This window comes from Lagenorhynchus albirostris, chromosome 13 (genome assembly GCF_949774975.1).
Source record: "Lagenorhynchus albirostris chromosome 13, mLagAlb1.1, whole genome shotgun sequence".
In the NCBI taxonomy this organism is placed as follows: Eukaryota; Metazoa; Chordata; class Mammalia; order Artiodactyla; family Delphinidae; genus Lagenorhynchus; species Lagenorhynchus albirostris.
The window spans coordinates 50,134,604-50,153,044 of NC_083107.1; the positions used below are offsets into that span (position 1 = coordinate 50,134,604).

General features: G+C 38.8%; 1 long non-coding RNA gene across 1 annotated transcript in view; it reads left to right on the plus strand.

Moving 5' to 3' along the window:
• LOC132531468 (uncharacterized) overlaps positions 1 to 18,441 on the plus strand; it is a 202,213-nt gene that overhangs the window by 116,876 nt on the left and 66,896 nt on the right. The window lies entirely within an intron of this gene.

Consider the following 18,441-nt stretch of genomic DNA (forward strand, 5'->3'; position numbering starts at 1 on the left):
GTTTGTTTTCTTTTCATGAAGGTGGTCAAGAATGACCTACGCAGGAGAAGAATTCCAAGAAGTCCAAAGGTCCTTAGACTGGCTAGAAAGATATTTACATATCTAAAGAGCCAAAGGAATACAAAATGTAATAGACTTTCCAGGTAGATTGGAGCATTAGGTAATAGTAACTTGACCACACCCTTTTTAAAATTCTATAGGCAGAACTAAATAAACAGGCTCAGACTGGCAATTAAGGCCATGACAAAAATTCCCCTGGAGCCTGCAGCTCCAGCCCTCAGACCTCACCAATATCTCCAGTCCGTGAACAACTTGTCAAAATTTGCAGGGAAGGGAGGCCAAAATTGTTTAGGATGACATATTTCCTTACTGGCTTGAAAATAGAGATTTATGTGTATAGATATGAAATATATCAAATAAAATATTAGAAATAATCTGTAAATTTTGGTATTTTAAGTATTAGTCATGTTTAAGAGGATTGGGGGCTTTAAACTATCTCACAGATTAATTCTATAGGTCTAATGCAAAATGAATTTAGATGTGATTTTAGGCTGAAATTTTACTAAGTTTGTAAACAATATTAGAATAGTCAAAAGAACATAAGATTCATCATATTTATGTTTAACTTATTATTAGATTTATAAGGCTTAAGATCTTATTTATAAGACTTAAGTTTTATTTGTTAGTCAGAGAATTGTAGCTCTTTAAAAGAAGTGGGATAAATTAAATGTATCAATGCATTTGAAATATTTAAAGGGATTTAATTTACTATGCTTGTAAATAATATAAAACATTACAATTAAAGACCACTTCAGAGTGATTATTGAAGTTTGTTAGAGTAATACACAGAATATTACAATCTGTAATTTGAACTTAAAGTTTAATAACTAGGTTTTAAACTTTGCAAACTTAATAACTTGAATATTAATTTTTAAAAATAAAGTAACTTTTGTATAATCTTTTTGGTGCTCACAAGCCGCTCTTAGAGACCCTGAAACCCCACATTTACAGAAGTGGTCTCCTTGCTAATAACCTGTTGGTGCTACTGCCAGTGGGAGGCTCCAGGTGTGGCTGGCAGCCCCTGCCTGCATGCCCATTTTGGCTCAGCAGAGGCAGAAACTGCTCTCTCCTCACCTACAGAAGAGCCAAACTGTGAAGAGCCCATAGGTTTCTCCATCAGGATTATGGTCAACTAGGGCCTATATTATTAGGGGAATCCAGCCTTTGGAAATATTTTTACTTTCATCCTTCCTGAGTGCCTTCTGGCTTGCCAAGTGGAGTATGTTTTATAATTTTAGTTATTTCTGATTGAGATAAAGCTAACTCAGACCTTGCCTGGTCTTCTATAGTATTTTTCTTTCAGACACACGTTTATTAAAAGGAGCCACCTACTTTTACTGTTTTAGCTTTGCCTCCATAAAATGATGTATATTTACTACTGCCCTACCTCAGGGCAGTTCTCACCTGATTCTGTTCACTCTCACTTTGGCCTTCTCTTGGTACAACCATCCCACACAAGGTGTCCAAGTCCCTCACTCCGGGTCTAGGCTATTGGATGCAGGTGATATAGCCCCAGGGGATGGGTGGGTGAGGTTGGTAATGAGAGAAGAGCCTGGTCCTGAGACTCCTCCACATGCTGGTTCTTGGGGTGCTTCTTCCCAACTCCTGAGCCTCCCATCCACCTCCTGTCTTCCATCCTCCAGCATCCCCCCACTTCCCAGTCTGTGGGATTGGAACGTCCCTCTGATTTAAATAGACGTTCAACTCTTTATTTCTCCACTGTGATCAGTAGCATCTTTGAGTCTTTGTTTCTGCCTCTGTGTGACTCAAGGAGGGAAAACTGCCCTTTGGGTACCAGTGAGAGTGCAAAACAAAAAGGGAAATATTCAGAAATATATAGAGATATGATCCTGCCACACTGGAAATGATTCATTTTATTTCATCTTATCTTTTCCTTTTAATGGAGAAAGGGAGTATGAGTTCAAGGAAGATGGACAGGAGGACAAAATTTTCCCCAAGTGCATGCTCTGGGTTTGAATTCTGTTATTAGCTGTGTAACCACAAGTAAGTCACCAACATGTCTAAGCCTCAATTTCCTCATCAGTAAAATGGGATTAAAAAAATCAGACTTGCTTCACAGGGGTGTTATGAAGACCAAGGAGAAATTGCTTGTAAAGTACTTAGAATAGTGCCTGTCACAGAGTAAATCTTCAATAAGCCTTAACTGTCGTTATCGTTATCAGCATCGTGATTATTGTCTCTATGCCAGCCTAGTGGGCCAGGAAAGACTGATGATACCATGTTAAAACTTCATCCAGAAAATCCAAGACACCTGCAAGTCAAATTACCCCACTACACTATAGCCACAAGCCTAGTGTCCCAGATAACTGCCCAGGGGAATTTTGAGAGCTATGCCCTCATTATGATTCCAGAAAAACTAAAAGACAGAGTGTCTGATGCATACTTTGTACTGTCTTTCCATTTTTCACAACGAACTCACAAAGCGAAGGTTAAAAGGCATCTTACTTTATGTAATGGATGGGCTCCTGAAAAGTTAAAAACTTTAAAAAATTCAACTCAATACCGAATGCCTGATGTTTGATATCTGCTTCCACTTCTGAGATCATTAGGTTTAACTCCCTTATTGTACAGAAACCTTTCCATTACATAAAGATCCAGTGATAAATCCTTTTGTAAAGTGAAGAACTCCATCCCTGGTGTTCATTATCTTATTTTCCTAAAGAGAAAATTCTTTCCTGTCCAATAAACAGTTAACTCCAGATGACATGTGTGCTTTTTATCCATATTCCTTAGAAGAATGAGATTAATTCAGTTACCAGAGTTTGCCTTTTCCACATTTTTCCTAGAGTCATAGGTTAAGTTTTTGACTTTGCAGATAGCTGAGGGTGAATCCTTTATTCTTTCTTTCTTTTCTGTAAAAAGACAATCCCCTTTCAATGCCCCCACTCCCCCAGCCAAACACCCAACAACAACAGATTGTGTCACTTAAAAAACTTTAAATGCCTCCATCATTCTTTTTTTCCTGAACCCAATTTCTGTTACATCAGCATATTACATTATTTGAGAAGATGCAGTTCAGTGCCACTCTGAACCAAAGGGGGATAAGTGCTTCCACACTAGAGGAGCACGAACTGCTGCACCAAAAATATCGGCGCTTACAAAGCCAGGTTCCTGCAGGCCCAGTGCCTGTAGCTGACAGTGTAAATTCTTGCCAGTATAAAGCTTCTCTGCAAAGGGATTAATCCTGCAGAGGCTGGGATTGCTAGAGGAGCATTTGTTTGCTAAGACAAAAATCCTTCATGTCAGTGTTTTGAAAAAGCCAACATACAACAATAACAATCATGGTCAACAGGAGGCTTGACTTATGTTTTCTCATGGGTCAGAAGGAAGGGAACAAAAGCCTGGTGAGAGAGAAGGCTCACTGTCTCAGCAGATCTACTACAGTATAGAGGCACTTGGTCAGTAGACATGACAGTAAACTCCTCCCAAGTTCTGGGTAGACTAATCCTTCTTTGGTGCAAATCAGTTAAAGCAAATATTTACTGAGCACCTACTGGGTGCAAAGTCCTATACTAAACAAATTATATTGTAGTTTCAGAGATGTATTTTCCTCATTCTTCATACACGTTTAATGGAAGGTATGTCTTAGTACTTTAAATTAATCTGCTTTGTATATAGCTCCTTGCTGTATGTGTCAAGTGATTATTCTTAAACACTTCTACAACTCAGTATATTTGGGCTGTCCTTGATTTCAGGACATTCAACTTTTATATAACCCACCTTTTGATTTTGTTTACATTGATATCCCTAAACCACCTGTATTATACATTAAATTCAAACCTTCCTTCATTACCTGATGAATGACTGTTACAAGGAAGAACAAAATCTGACTACATGTTGGATCTGTTTCTTTTACTTTAACCTTTGCTTCCCATTGCTTTTGTTCACTAAAAGGATACTGTCTATACATAATAGTCTTCCTGGGGTAACCCTGCCCCTCTGCCAAAGTGTCTTTGTTCAGGGAAACATCCTGACACTGTCCACCTGTGAATGGCTGCAAGAAAGAAGAAATTAACACCCCCTCCCTGAGGCTGGCCGTTCCAGGAGATATTTGCAAGATTTAGGCCTTTTTACTTTACTTCCTCACCTCCTCCCCCTCTCTGTTCTATAAAAGAAACTGGCATCCAGACCCCGATAAGATGGTTCTTTTGAGACACTAGTCTGCCATCTTCTCGGTCTATTCCTTGCCTCAACACCTGTCTCCCGATTTATTGGCCTGTTGTGCAGCGAGCAGAGCGAGCTTGGACTCAGTAACACGAGCATTTAGATTTCTGCATGCACTGCTGGCCTATCCGTGGCTTAATTCTGGCACAGTCTCTGTCTTTGCTTGTCCAATGCTGTTTTGCAATTATTTGAATTCTTCTTTTGCATTTTGCTCTTATTTTATAAATTAAGTGCTAAGTGGGGAAAAAAGAGTAAAAAGTAGAGCTCAAAAACAACAAAATGCAGAAAGATGGAAATTATTAGGAATGCTAAAAGCAAAACATTTTTAGCTTCAATCTTATGTCCATTGACCTTAAGCCAATATTTTGTGTGTTTCAATAAGAAGAACAAGATTAAACAACATGCGGACTTCCCTGGTGGCCCAGTGGTTAAGAATCCGCCTGCCAATGCAGGGGAGATGGGTTCGAGCCCTGGTCTGGGAAGATCCCACATGCTGCAGAGCAACTAAGCCCGTGCGCCACAACTACTGAGCCTGTGCTCTAGAGCCTGTGAGCCACAACTGCTGAGCCCACGTGCCACAACTACTGAAGCTCACGTGCCTAGAGCCTGTGCTCCACAACAAGAGAAGCCACCGCAATGAGAAGCCCACTCACTGCAATGAAGAGCAGCCCCCTGCTCAACGCAACTAGAGAAAGCCGGCGCACAGCAACGAAGACCCAACACAGCCAAAAATAAATAAATAAAATAAATAAATTTATTAAAAAAGAGTTAAACAACATGCATGAAAGCTGGAAATAATTTGAAGACTATATTTGAAGAAAAATATACAATTAAATATTTTATCATTTTTCTGGCTTTCTGCAAACAAATCTTCCCTTATAACATACAAGATGATTCAACTTCCGAATATTCAACTTGTGTATACAGATTTTAGGCATGCTCTCTGTACATGGAGAGGACTGCCTACAAAGAACCCTGCCTGTAAATCTTTTGTAGAGCGAAGGAATCATTTTAACAAATGAAAATTCTTGTTGGTGGAATAAGTACCAAGTTTGCTTCTTGTTCCTCAGGAAACCCAAGTCAAATGAGCTCTTACAAAAAGAAAAAAAAAAATAAACCATAAGAGCAAAGAGAATGGGAGGGGCAAGTCATCCACAGATGAGAGTTTTCAAGAGATTTCTGAAAGAGGAGAAGAGAACCGACACAGGAAACTTGTGGAGAAAGGAGAGTGGAAAGCAGGAGCTGCTCCAAGACAGGGGCTTTTCCTGTCTTTTGTAAAGGCTTAAATGAATTGAAGAGACTTTGCAAAGTGCCTTTAATGGCAATAAAACAAGGGGGGTGGGAAGTGGTTTCTTCCAGAATAAGATGAGGTCAAGAGATCAAAGGTTAGATGCTGCAGGGATGGGGAACAAAGAATCCCTCTGGCCTTGAGGAAGAAGCAAGGCCAGAAATGCAGAGGGTTACTGCGTGGTGCCCCTAGGTCGACTGGGTCCTCAGTACCAGGGTCCTCACACTGGGCAGAGTCCTGTACTCCTGGCATAGAAGCAGAAAGCCACTGAACCTCATAGGACCACATTTTCCAGCCAGAACAGAGGTCTCCGACGCTGACTGCAATTGCCATGCAAACCCACTGTGAGCCATGCCCACAATCTGATATAATTGTATTGGAAGAAAATAAAGAAATAGACATTTCTTTAACACATGAGTCTTTTGTTAAGACCACAATCTCTACATTAAGAGGAGCAGGATGAGTTATGGTTGTACCTTGAAAAATAGTAATTATGAGTATCCTGTAAACCCACGAGAGAAAGTTTTTGATCAAAGGGGCCTTTGATTAAAAGACCTAAAATTTAAAGAAATAAGTAATTGTCTGTTAAGCTTAGAACCAGCTTGCCTTCCAGGAACTTTTCCTCTCCCTGTAAGCACCACCTGTCACTGCTAGGTATGGTGAGGTTCTCTCTAAGTTTCTCTGCCATGAATTAAATACATTTGTCAGGGAGAAAGAAGTTTTCCTCTACCTTTCTCGGTTCTTCTGGCTGGTCTAGAATTAAATTGACATGAGAGAGATTAACAGGAGAAAATCAAACAAAAGTTTAATAACATGTATAAATGGGAGAGGCCCAGGAAAACTGAGTAATTCACCGAAATGGCCAAAGCCTTCAACTTAAATACCATCTTCAGCTAAAGGCAAAAGAGAATGTTGTGGTTAGGGGATTGGGACTAGAAAGGGGAGGAAGGCAATTCACATGAAGATAGAAAAACAAATATATTTTTCACTACACCACACTATGGTTTCAATGTCATAATCCTTTGGAGAAGTTTCCTAGTGAGAAGTCCACTTGCATTCTTTCTCAAACCCATGCTACCTCTTAGTTTGTTTCAAATTGTTTTTGTATAGCTAATATATTCATATGATTCAAAAACGAAAATGAAATAACAGTCATATGGTGAAAAGTCTTTCATTCACACCTATCGCATTTGCTTCACTTTAAGACCATATTTTTTTGTTTTGTTTTGTTGGTACAGTTTTGTTCTTTTTTTTAATTTGAATTTCTTTTTTTTTTTTCTGAAGTCTCTGAATTGCCTTTCTTTTTTGTGGAAAGAAGGAATACATGCCTTCTTCACATATATATATATATATATATATATATGTGCATTTCACAGTTTCTTATTCCTTTTATCTGTTGCTTAGAATAGGTAATTCCACTTATATGGGGTCCTAAAGTGGTCAAATTCCTAGAAACAGAGAGCGGAGTGGTGTTTTCCAGGGGCTGGGGAGTGAGGGGAAAGGGGAGTTATTGTTTAATGAATATTCAGTTTCAGTGTTGCAAGAGGAAAAAAATTCTGGGGATTGGTTGCACAACAATGTGAATACACTTAACACTACTGGACTGTACACTTAGAAATGGTTAAGATGGTACATTTTTGTTATGTGTAATTTACCCACAATTAAAAATAAAAATTTTTTAAAGGTTGAAAAACAAGACAGATGTTTTACTAGCCTCCATTAATTTCTGTGGAAGTTAGGATTCTAGGTTTGAATAATAACTATAATAATGATTAAGTTGCAGCTATTAATTATTGAGCATTTACTTAGTTACAGTATCTCATTCAGTCCTTAACTTAACTCCCTGAGGTAGGCATTACCATCCCCATTTTAAGATAAGCGTATTCACATTGTGCCAGGGCCATCAAATGGTCTCCCCATACTTTAGGGTTGCTATATGATTGGGGTGGCGATAGGGAGCGGAAGAAAGAGGGTTAAATTAGCAATTAGGAGCTTGGATATGTCACTTAATGAGCCCCTCTGGATCAGAGATTTCCCCACTGTGCCTTGAGGAACTCTAGGGGTTTCATAGAGACCCCCTCATTCCCACTCAAAAAGCCACCTAAGGGTAGGAATAGAGAGGTCAAGTGGACAGGGCTAAAGCCTGCCAGCCGTCCCCTCCGAACCAAAGCAGTTTGCATTTTTCTGTTTTCCATTTTGGATTTTCACTCTGAAGAATGGGTTTTGCTGCTAAAAGAAATCTGAAAATTACTGGATTAGATTATCTCTAAGATCCCTCTGAGCTCACTCTTTATACCTAACACTCATTTATTCATTCTAACTTCCTGTACATCGCACCTCTGGGACTTGTGAGTGGGCAGGGTCAGCCACGTAATTTGCAGGGCCCGGAGCAAAATGAAAATGCAGTGCCTCTTGTTCATAAAGCAGCAACCCCCACCCCCTGCCCCGCCAAATGCCATTAAAGGCAGTAAAACTTCTTCCTGTCTTCTGTGGTCTTTCTCTTAACTTGTTACGGTGTTTTTATTTGCTATTTTATGTCATTCTAAGTAAAGAGAAAGTAAAATTTTAAATTATTAGCATAAAATTTACCATTCGTCTTTACATTGGGCAATGCCAGTTTCAGATGCAAATATAAGAGCGTCTAACTCATATACACATGCATATGTATCTTGTTCTGACCAGAACATGGAAACACTGCCCAGAACTAAATCAACTGTTTTTATTTCACATCTTGATATGCACACATTCTACCAACACTCTCTACCTTCTACTGATAAGTAAGAAAGGACTGGAAAAAAAAAAAAAGAAGGTGTGGGTTGCCCTATCTTTTCCTTTCCTTCTATGTCATAATTTTTATCAGTATTGGTTAGCTAAAACAGGGAAGTACCAGGAGTAAGAAAGAATGTGATTGGATTCCTTAGTGGCTGGTGTTTCTTAGAACAGCATTACTTTCTTTCTGTGTTCAGATCAAGTTCTGATAGCCTCTTAGGGCTGTCAGTACCCCTGCTTACTCAGTTGTAGACATAACACCTTGTACTTGCTTTGAGTCTCACTGAACTCCCATGCATTGTGGATCCACTGAAATTCTGTGCTCATGAGGCATTGTGAATGCTATATGCGGAGGAGGTGGTGAGGAACAGCAGTGGACGTGCATACTGTATGTATCTCCTCTGTTCAAACACACGATCCATTATCCTATTGGACTACAATTAAGAATAAAAATTCAAGGATAAAATTATTAAGAATTTCAAAAGAGCAACAGTAAAGCATTAAAGCCCAAGTGTGGGGCCCTTCTGAGCAGGGACTCTGTACAAATTCACAAGTTGCACACCCAGAATCTGATCCTGTGGGTGGGAGTGGAGCGTGAACATTTTGGTAGGCAAGTACTCTCTTCTTTGGATGTGTTAGTGGAAACAGTTACAGTAGGCATTACTACTGTTTACCAATATCCTGTTCTCTCCTCCTAGACTCAATCCATCTTGAAGGATGTCCATGAAACTCTGGTTAATAACGTATGTGTAAAGTGGCATATGCCTCTTCTGGGCGTAAGCATGTAAGAGCTGGTGTGTAATTAATTATTTATCTCACTTTCCTCCACTACAGTGGCCAATACTATCCAGATGGTGGAATCTCCACCAGCCTGGGTCCCTGAGTGAGAACAATGTGAAGCAGAACCCCTACCCACCCACGTCCCTCCCACCAACCCAGAGTGGACATATAGCAAGAGCAAGAAATAAACATTTATCATAAAGATTGAGGGGCTGCTTGCTATTGCCCAGACTGATAGTATCATTACTCGTTCTTTTTCTTCCACTTCTAGAATACAGCATTCATTGCTATACCATAGCTTAAAATTATCTTTGGAATAACCATAAAATGTATATTAAAAAAACAAAATCTATAGCTTTTTCACAAGGTAACTCAGGGGACTTCCCTGGCGGTCCAGTGGTTAAGACTCCTCACTTCCACTGCCAGGGGCACGGGTTTGATCTGTGGTCAGAGAACTAAGATCCCCGCATAGGTGCGGCATGGCCAAAAAAAAATTTTTTTAAGTAAAATAAAATAAAAAGGTAACTCAATTTTTTTCTTGAAATACTAGAAATTACCCTTGGTACATTTTGTAGGTGTTTGTTGAGTATTTAATCATCATTAATTTTTATATGTGCGTTGTTTAAAAGGCAAAACACAAAGGTAAAGTTCTAAAGGTAGAACATAATTTTCCTTTGTATCCTGGGATCTCCACTGATAGCCCAGAGTCACTGTAATATCTCAAAGTCCATAATTCATGCCACTGGGCAAAGCCTTTTCTTTTTAGCAAACTTTGATGAATAGAAAAGATAATAACTCTACTGAATCTTTTCACTTGCCTTACCTCCAGTAGTGGCATGATCAGGAGAGGTATTTTCCTCAAAAAGGATGCAAAGAAAAACAAAAACCTGGACAACCAGGACCCAAGTAACTCTATATACCTGAAATTTTCCCAAAGATATAGCATATATGGTGATTTTACAATTCATATTAAACTCCTCTTCTTTCTCTGATCTCTGGAAGTTAACATACTCCATCACTGGAGACAGCTATTTATAAGAAGGCTAGAACATGGAAAACTTGTTTTAAAGCAACTATAAAAACTGGCATCAGAGATATCTAATGGATTCTTTTGTATTCAGAATTAATGCTCTGAGGAGAGGAAAAGCCAATGAGTTCAAAAGTCTGAGCAGCAAATTAATAATTCTCATGTCGGTCTTGGTATTTGATGTCATCTAAATTTCAATGAACTAAGTCTCCAATTTCCTTATTAGAGCAGATATGAAATCTGCTCTCTCTTGACTTTAACAGGGGGAAAAGAAATATACTGCACTATGTAAAATGCTAACTCTGAGATTCAGTTATTTGAAGGCTCAGAGAATTCCAAGTAAACTCAATATTTTTGGAAATACATGGTCATTAGCATTTTTAGACTTAATGTTTTCTGGTTTGACTATCTTTGGGTGATCCTGAAGTTTCATTACGGGCAGAAACTCGCAATTTTGTGAGAGCACAAATGTGAATAGATTGCCACAAGTTTGGAGTATCCAAAGTCACTGTACTAATCCAGGAGGTGTGCCCAGCCTGCTGCCCAGCAGCCTCACCTCAATGCAATCTTGCTGTTCTTTATCAGCTGCATATGCAGTAAATCCCAAGAGGTATAAAAAGTCTCTTTTTGTGCCTGTGAAAAGAGCCCTGCAAGGAAAAATAGTCTTTAGTCCTAATGTTGTTGAAGAAAAGGTGACAAATCTAGGGAAGTGACTGTTCTTAGGCAGAAAATAATTTGGGGGTAATTATAACCCCTTGTCAATATCTCTGTTGTTTGAGGTTGATAAATGATGTGACGAGTCTCCCATATACTCTCCAGAGAGAGACAGAGAGAGAGAGAGGGAATAAATTTGGTTTATGAAACTGTTTAGCAACTTTTCAAGTGAGAAACAAAACAATAAAACTTCAGTGACATATGAAAAGCCTTTAACTAGTAGCTGAGGAAATGCATGGAAAATAGTTTCCTTTCACAAAAATGGGACTCAGGAGAAGATTTGGAGGTCTGTAGAGGCATCTCCATGAAGCAATAGTGGTATAGTTTCTACTGCTGCAATCGAAGCACCAAAAGTAAAAGTTTGTTCAACAATCTGCATAATGTGATGATAATAGGGAAGGTGGCTTCAGCTGATCCTCCTCTCAAGCTAAAGAAATGCATTCAGGGGACTTCCCCGGCAGTCCAGTGGTTAAGACTCCATGCTCCCAATGCAGGGGGCACAGGTTTGATCCCTGGTTGGGGAACTAAGATCCGCATGCCACGTGGCACTCCTCCCCCCCAAAAAAATTCATACAGGAAACATGTCCTAGCACAGAAGTGTTCAACTCACAGGGAGTCTGCCTATCTTCAAAGACAATTACTTTGTTTCAGCAATACATTTAGTGTTATCTTTATGCCAGGAAATGGATAATAGAGTTGCAAAGGAGACAAAAGGTAGTTCTCAGTCATATTGTTCTTTGTTCAGTATGCGGGCCTCTGAGCACTGTTGTGGCCTCTCCCGTTGCGGAGCACAGGTTCCGGACGCGCAGGCTCAGCGGCCATGGCTCATGGGCCCAGCCGCTCCGCGGCATGTGGGATCTTCCCAGACCGGGGCACGAACCTGTGTCTGCTACATCGGCAGGCGCACTCTCAACCACTGCGCCACCAGGGAAGCCCAGTCATATTGTTCTTAAAGGAAGCACTTACACCATTAAGAATGCCTTCTGAAGGACTTCCCTGGTGGTCTAGTGGTAAAGAATCCTCCTTCCAATGCAGGGGATGTGGATTCGATCCCTGGGCAGGGAACTAAGATTCCCACATGCTGCGGGGCAGCTAAGCCTGAGCGCCACAGGTAGAGAGAGAAAACCCGCATGCCACAACTAGAGAGAAGCCCGCATGCCGCAACAAAAGATCCCGCATGCCTCAATGAAGATCCTGCATGCCGCGATGCAGCCAAAAATAAATGAAATAAATAAAGTTTTTAAAAAACGAATGCCTTCTGAGGTGGGTCCTTGGGCTTCTTCTTTCGTATTGTATCTTCCTCTATCACCCCCTTCCCACACTTCTCCCAAACCCGATGCTGCCTAATCACTCAGAAGGACAGGAGGACCCTTCTGATCTGTGACTTATTCTTTGTTCACAACACTTTTGAGCAACCACAATTACATCAGCAAAGACTGAATTTTGCAGTTTCAGACCATGTTTATAGTTACTGTTACTTCAGTCATTATATAAGGTAGGATAGGTTTATTTATTTTAATAGGTTTATAAAAGACTCATGCTATATTTAGAAACTCTTCAAAAGTTTGAAAGAACTTAAAACTACAGTAATAATTTACTACAACTCATGGGGGAAATTGTATCTTGTGGTGGTATTTGAAAATTTGGTTACTTACAGCAAAGTCATGACTTTAGGTGTCTGGACAAATATCAAGGGCCTGTGTTTTCTGTTTATACAATTAACCATTTATACATAGGTACTTTGCTTCACTCTGTGTATTTTAAAAACCATTCTCAGTTTATATAATGTGTAATTTTCAAGTAACAAAAAGATTTACAAAGATGCAAGGAGAGAAAAAATCAATATAAATCAAGTATAACTCAGCTCTCTTGCTGTGTGCCCCTAAGCCTAACAGAACATGAGGGACTTAGAAATTAAGTCACTGTTTGAGAGTTAATCTTGTAAAGAAAATACACATCATTGAAGTTCTGAAGAAGTTGAGTTAAAAGACAGTTTCCCAAGTCAAAAGGAAGAAGTAACTGGAAATCTAATAAATATTTGCCCAAAAGTCAAAAAAGCTGTAGCTTAATCACCAATGAAATCAATGGAAGTGATAAATATGTAGGTAAATATAAAAAAGCATTGACTGCATAAAACAGTAATAATAACATTATAGGATTCAAGACAAGAAGACTACACGTGAACAAAAACAAGATATCTTCCCTCTCCTAGGTTCATAAAGACATGCTCCCTGTAACATCTTCTTAAATGCTTATTGTTTTTCCCTTCATATTTACAGGTTTAATCCCCCTGGAATTTATTTTTGTGTAAGGAGTGACATAAATGTCTCTATTAGTCAGCTTTGCTGCAGTAACAAAAAACCCACCCCTCAAAATTTTAGTGGCAACGTACATTATTTTTTGCTCATATTAATGTCAGCAACTGCAGATCTGCTGCTTCACCTCTACCTCAGGTGTCTTCTCATTCCAAGTCCCATGTGTCTTCTCATTCTGAGACCCAGACTGAAAGAATAGCCCCTTTATGGGACATACCATTCTTGTAGCAGAAGGAAAGAGCAAGACCCTACTACACTTAATCTGTGTAGATGTGGCATATGCAAGTGTATAAGCCAGACTCAATGAGATGGGGAATTATACTCCTCCCAAAGGAAGGCACTATAAATCATACGGCAAAGGGTAGGAGTATATAATTTTCTAACAGGAAAACATTCAAATATAATTTACAAAGTTCTTCATTCAATTTTTTCCCCATATATTATGTCCAAGTGTCTTACTGTGATGTGCAGAAAAGTCCTTCTTTCCTCAAGGATTGCAATGCCAGCTTTGTTTAAAAACAAGGATTCTGCATATCTGTGGGTCTGTTTCTGTGTACTCTCATTTTCTTCAATCTCTTTCTCCCTGTTTCCAAACCAGATTATCTTATTACTATAGTAAGTCTTCATAGCTGGTAAATCAAGTCTACCGTCTTTGTTCAGGAATGTCTTGGCTAATTTTGGTCCTTTGCCCTTCCATAAACATTTGTTGATTTCTGTAAAAACCTGTTGGGATCTTGAATTGGTTTACAGTACACCTATAGAACAAGTTAGAAAGAATTTACATCTTTACAATATTGAATCTACCAGTTCATTAACACGACCATTTCAATCCTCTTTAATAGTAATGTTTTATATTTTTCTGGGTAGAGGTCTTCATGTCTTCTTAGATTTATTCCTAAATGTTTTAAACTTTTGATGCTTTTGTAAATGATATATTTCCTTTAATTTTGCTTTCATTACTGCTTTTATGGCTTTATTTATTAGTTTTTAATTTATGTTTTAGATCCTCTGGATTTTATTTTGGTGTAAAAAAATGAATAGTCATTTTAACTTTACATTTTTTGAAATATTAAGCCATTTGTGTCAAGACTACTTATTGAGTACATCTCCTCTTTGAATGCTACCTTTATCATACACTAAATTTCCATAAATGCCTGAGGTTTTTTTCCCTATTTAGTTTCATGTATTTGGCTCATCCATCAATGATTTTTAGTTATATGTTATTTTCTAGGCTCTATTTCTTTGCTGGTATATAGGTTTTTTTCTTTCTTACCCTTCTTTATTTTTTCCCAGCTTCTCTATATTTTGACTCTTATTGCTGATGCATAGACATGTAATTGGTTTTTGTATATTGGTGTATTTAGCAATCTTGCTAAATTCTTTTATTAATTCTAATAATTTATTAGGATGTTCTTTTGGATTCTCTGCTATACAACAATATTGTCTCCAAATAATTTCAGTGTTTTTTTTTTTCAACTCATACTCTTTATTTCTTTGTCTTCTTACTCTATAGGCTAGGACCTCTAGTACAATGCTGAATAAAAGTAATGATAAGGTGTATCTTTATATAATTCCCAATCATAAAGCAAATAGTTTCAGTGTCTCAAAATTAAGCATCCTGGTTGTTGGAGGGATTTTTGGGGGGATATCTTTGTCACTATGGCAGATAGCATTTTCCAAACATGACTGCAATAGTATTTCCAGTTCCACATGTTCTTCTAGAACTTTGCCACTCCCCCATGAGGAGGTGAAGTCTATATACCCTCTCCTTGAATGGGGACGGAGAGGGCTTTGTGACTGAATTAACTGATAGAGTACAATGAATGTGAAGGTCTATAGCTCTATAGACTTCTAAGCCTAGATCATAAAAGATGGTACAACTTCTGCCTAATTCTCTTTCCTGGGACATGTGCCATTGGTGACCTGACCCGCCATGTAAGAAGTCCAGATACGTTGAAGCCACCATGCTGGAAAGATCATGTAGAGAGAACAAACAGAGTTAGAGATGCCCAAGGAGCTGTTTCAGACTCCAGATGTTCAGACTTTCCCAGACAGGCACCTAACATGTGAGTGAAGAACACTTAAAGACGACCCCGGCCCTAACCATCTGTTTGCAACGTTATGAGACCCCAGAATCACTCAGCTGAGATGTCCATGAATTCCTTGACCTACAGAGTCCATGAGAAATAATAAATAAGTTTTGTTGTTTTAAGCCAGTAAATTTTGGGGTGATGTTACACAATAATCGATAATCAAAACATACAAACCATATGGAGAGACACCATATATATAGAGATGCTTGAAGTACCCCAGCTGTTCCAACACCCAATGTCTGAATCTTCCCAGCCCAGGAATCCACCAAATATGTGAGAGAAGAAGGCTTTGAGATGAACACAGCCTCAGCTACCAACTGACTGCACCATCATGAGACCCTGAGCCATTATGAGACCCTGAGCCATTATGAGGCCCTGAACCACACCTGAATACCACAGATGGTGCACAAGATTTGTTATACAGCATATAGATTAACAGAACAGTCAGATTAAGAAAATTACTTTCTTGTCCTATTTTGCTGAGAGGTGTTTTTTTCTTTTAATCATAAATGGATATTTAACTATATCAATTATCTTTGTTTTCATTCTTCCTTTTATAAAATAATAAAGACATTTACGGTTATAAAATTTCTTTGGAATACATCCTTAGCCATTTCCCATAGGCTTTATTATAAATTTTTATCCTTTTGTTAATGTCTAAATAAATTGTAATCTCAGGTTTTATTTCTTCTATGATTCAGAGGCTATTTTGGAAAACATTCTTTAATTTTGAAGTGGTTAAGTGTTTCTATTTTGTTATGTTTCTATATTCTTCTTTTGATTTCTAGCTTAATTGAATTGTGGGCAGAGAATTTGGCCTGTAAAATCTTTGTGTTCTGGAACCTATTAAGGTTTTCATTGGGCCAAGTACATGATCAATTTTTATAGATATTCCATAAGCAATTTAAAAGAATGTGTTTTCTCTGTTTATAGAAACCCGTATGTAACTAAGGATAACATTTATGCTTTAAATGAATGTGCTTTTCTCTTTTATATTTCCATTTGTGTGTTTTTCTCCCATTCCCCAGAGTAATCTTTTATCTTAGGTAGGAATTTGGACAGTTACAGCAGGGATAAAAGAGAAAGTGGTAGTCTATGTTCATCTTTCTGATCACCAAAATAGGGTTTTAAAAAATCTAAAATAAAACAATATTCTTTAGAAATCACGCTTTTCCTGGAGAGAAAAGGATTTTCTAAATTTCTTATGCTTCATTAGCACATCCAAACCCAGGCTTCAACGATTTGCATGCTGAGTTTAAAGTAAACCATGGGTAGACAGAGCTTAGTTTGTGAACTCCTTGCTAGGAGATCACTTTTTTTTCCTTTCTTGGTCTTGTTCTCTATATTGGAAAGGGGGAAAGATCCATGTCTCGACCACCTTTCTCCAGGCTGAAATCTCAGATGGAGTGGTTTAGAGGGTGATGCTGGTATTGGTGTTGGAGTAGAGTGGCTCCAAGTAATAGGAAGTCAGAAAATCTGAATTCAGAGTGGACTTGTGCCACTCCCTCCATTTAGAACTCTTCGGAGTGTCTGCCCCACAGACTGCCCTCCTCACCATCATGTGGGGAAAAGCCTGACCGTGACAATATAAGCATGATTGCATGGTGAAGCTAGGCAGAGAAAGGGTACAAGTTGGATCCTTGGCCTCCCTCACCATCTGTATGGTCTGGGAGGGAATCAGAAATTTCTCTATGCCCCCCCAGGGTGGGTGGCTGGCTTCTAGAATGAAGGTTGAGCTGACCCCTCCACAGAGGCTGCCAGTGGACAGCCAAAGCCAAAGCTAGTGGTCTGATGCCAGCTTGATCAGAGGAGTGAACACACAGTGACTGCTAAATCCGAAGCAGGGCCACTAGGGCCTGTCTGGGCCCAGGGAAGGATAATGAAGCCACCAGCTGCAGACATAAGCAATGGTTCCACCTAGCCAGGGACATTGTTACAGAAACCTGATGGCTCTGAAGACAGCACCAGATCCTGCCCACACAGCTCCAAGCCCTCCTCTGCTACATAATAGATACCTTCTTTAAGAGTGATAGGGAGTGGAAGAAGAAGTCTGAAACTTGGGTATATACCCAAGAGACAAAAGATCCCAGAGAGACTGAGATACAATTAATTAGCCAAGGTAAGTACTACTCCTTTTAGTGCCAGTCAGGAAGAGCTCGTGAAGATGATTAGATCATTATAAGAAATTAAGAAGCTACAGGGTTTTTTACATATCCAAATAGCTGTGGGTATAAATGTGTGACTTCCTTAGCAACCTGTCTGTCTGTCTGTGTCACATCAAATTTGTTGCTTGTCTTATTCAAGTCCTGTTCATCCCTTATCCACTTCTTGTCAACTTGGGCTGCCAAATTCTTTTTTTTTTTTTTTTTGGGCTGCCAAATTCTTAAAGAGGAATATTATACCCTTCCCATTTGTTAGTACTTTATCAAGTTCTTTACTTTCTGAGCAATTTTGCCATAAATGTTTTGTTGTGTTGATGTTTGGTTAAAAAATGTTACATCTTCTTTGATGAGTTCTATTGTTTATCCTCATAAATTGTTTATTCTGTCACAGTTAATGTTTTTGACTTTGAAATCTACATTATCTGATGATAACTTAGGCATTTCTGCTACTTTGTGTATTAGTTTCCTAAGGCAGCCAAAAAAACCCAAAAACTTGATGACTTAAGACTACAGAAATTTATTGTCTCACAGTTCTAGAAGCTAGAAGCCTGAAATCAAGGTGTCAGCAGGCCATGTTCCTTCTGATGTCTCTAGGGAGGAATCCTTCCTTACCCCTTCCAGCTTCTAGTGTTTGTTGGCAGTCCTTGGCATTCCTTGGCTTGTAGATGCCTCACTCTAATCACATGGCCATATTCTCCCTGTGCATCTTCACACTGTCTTCCCTCTGTGTAGGTCTGCATTTGTGTCCAAATTTTACCTTTTTATAAGGACACCAGTCACATCGGATTAGGGCCTACCCTAATGACCTCATTTTAATTTGATTGCCTCTGAAATCAATCAGTCTATCAATAAATAAATGCCTTATTTCCAAATAAGGTCACATTCTGAAGTACCTAATGAGGTACGTGCTGAGGGTTAGGACTTCAACGTACCTTTTTGGGGAGTCATGATACAAGCCATAACACTTCATTTGTGTTTGCATGATCTATTTGACTCTTTATTTTCAACCTTGATCATTTTGTTCCTGGCACATTTATTTTAGACACAA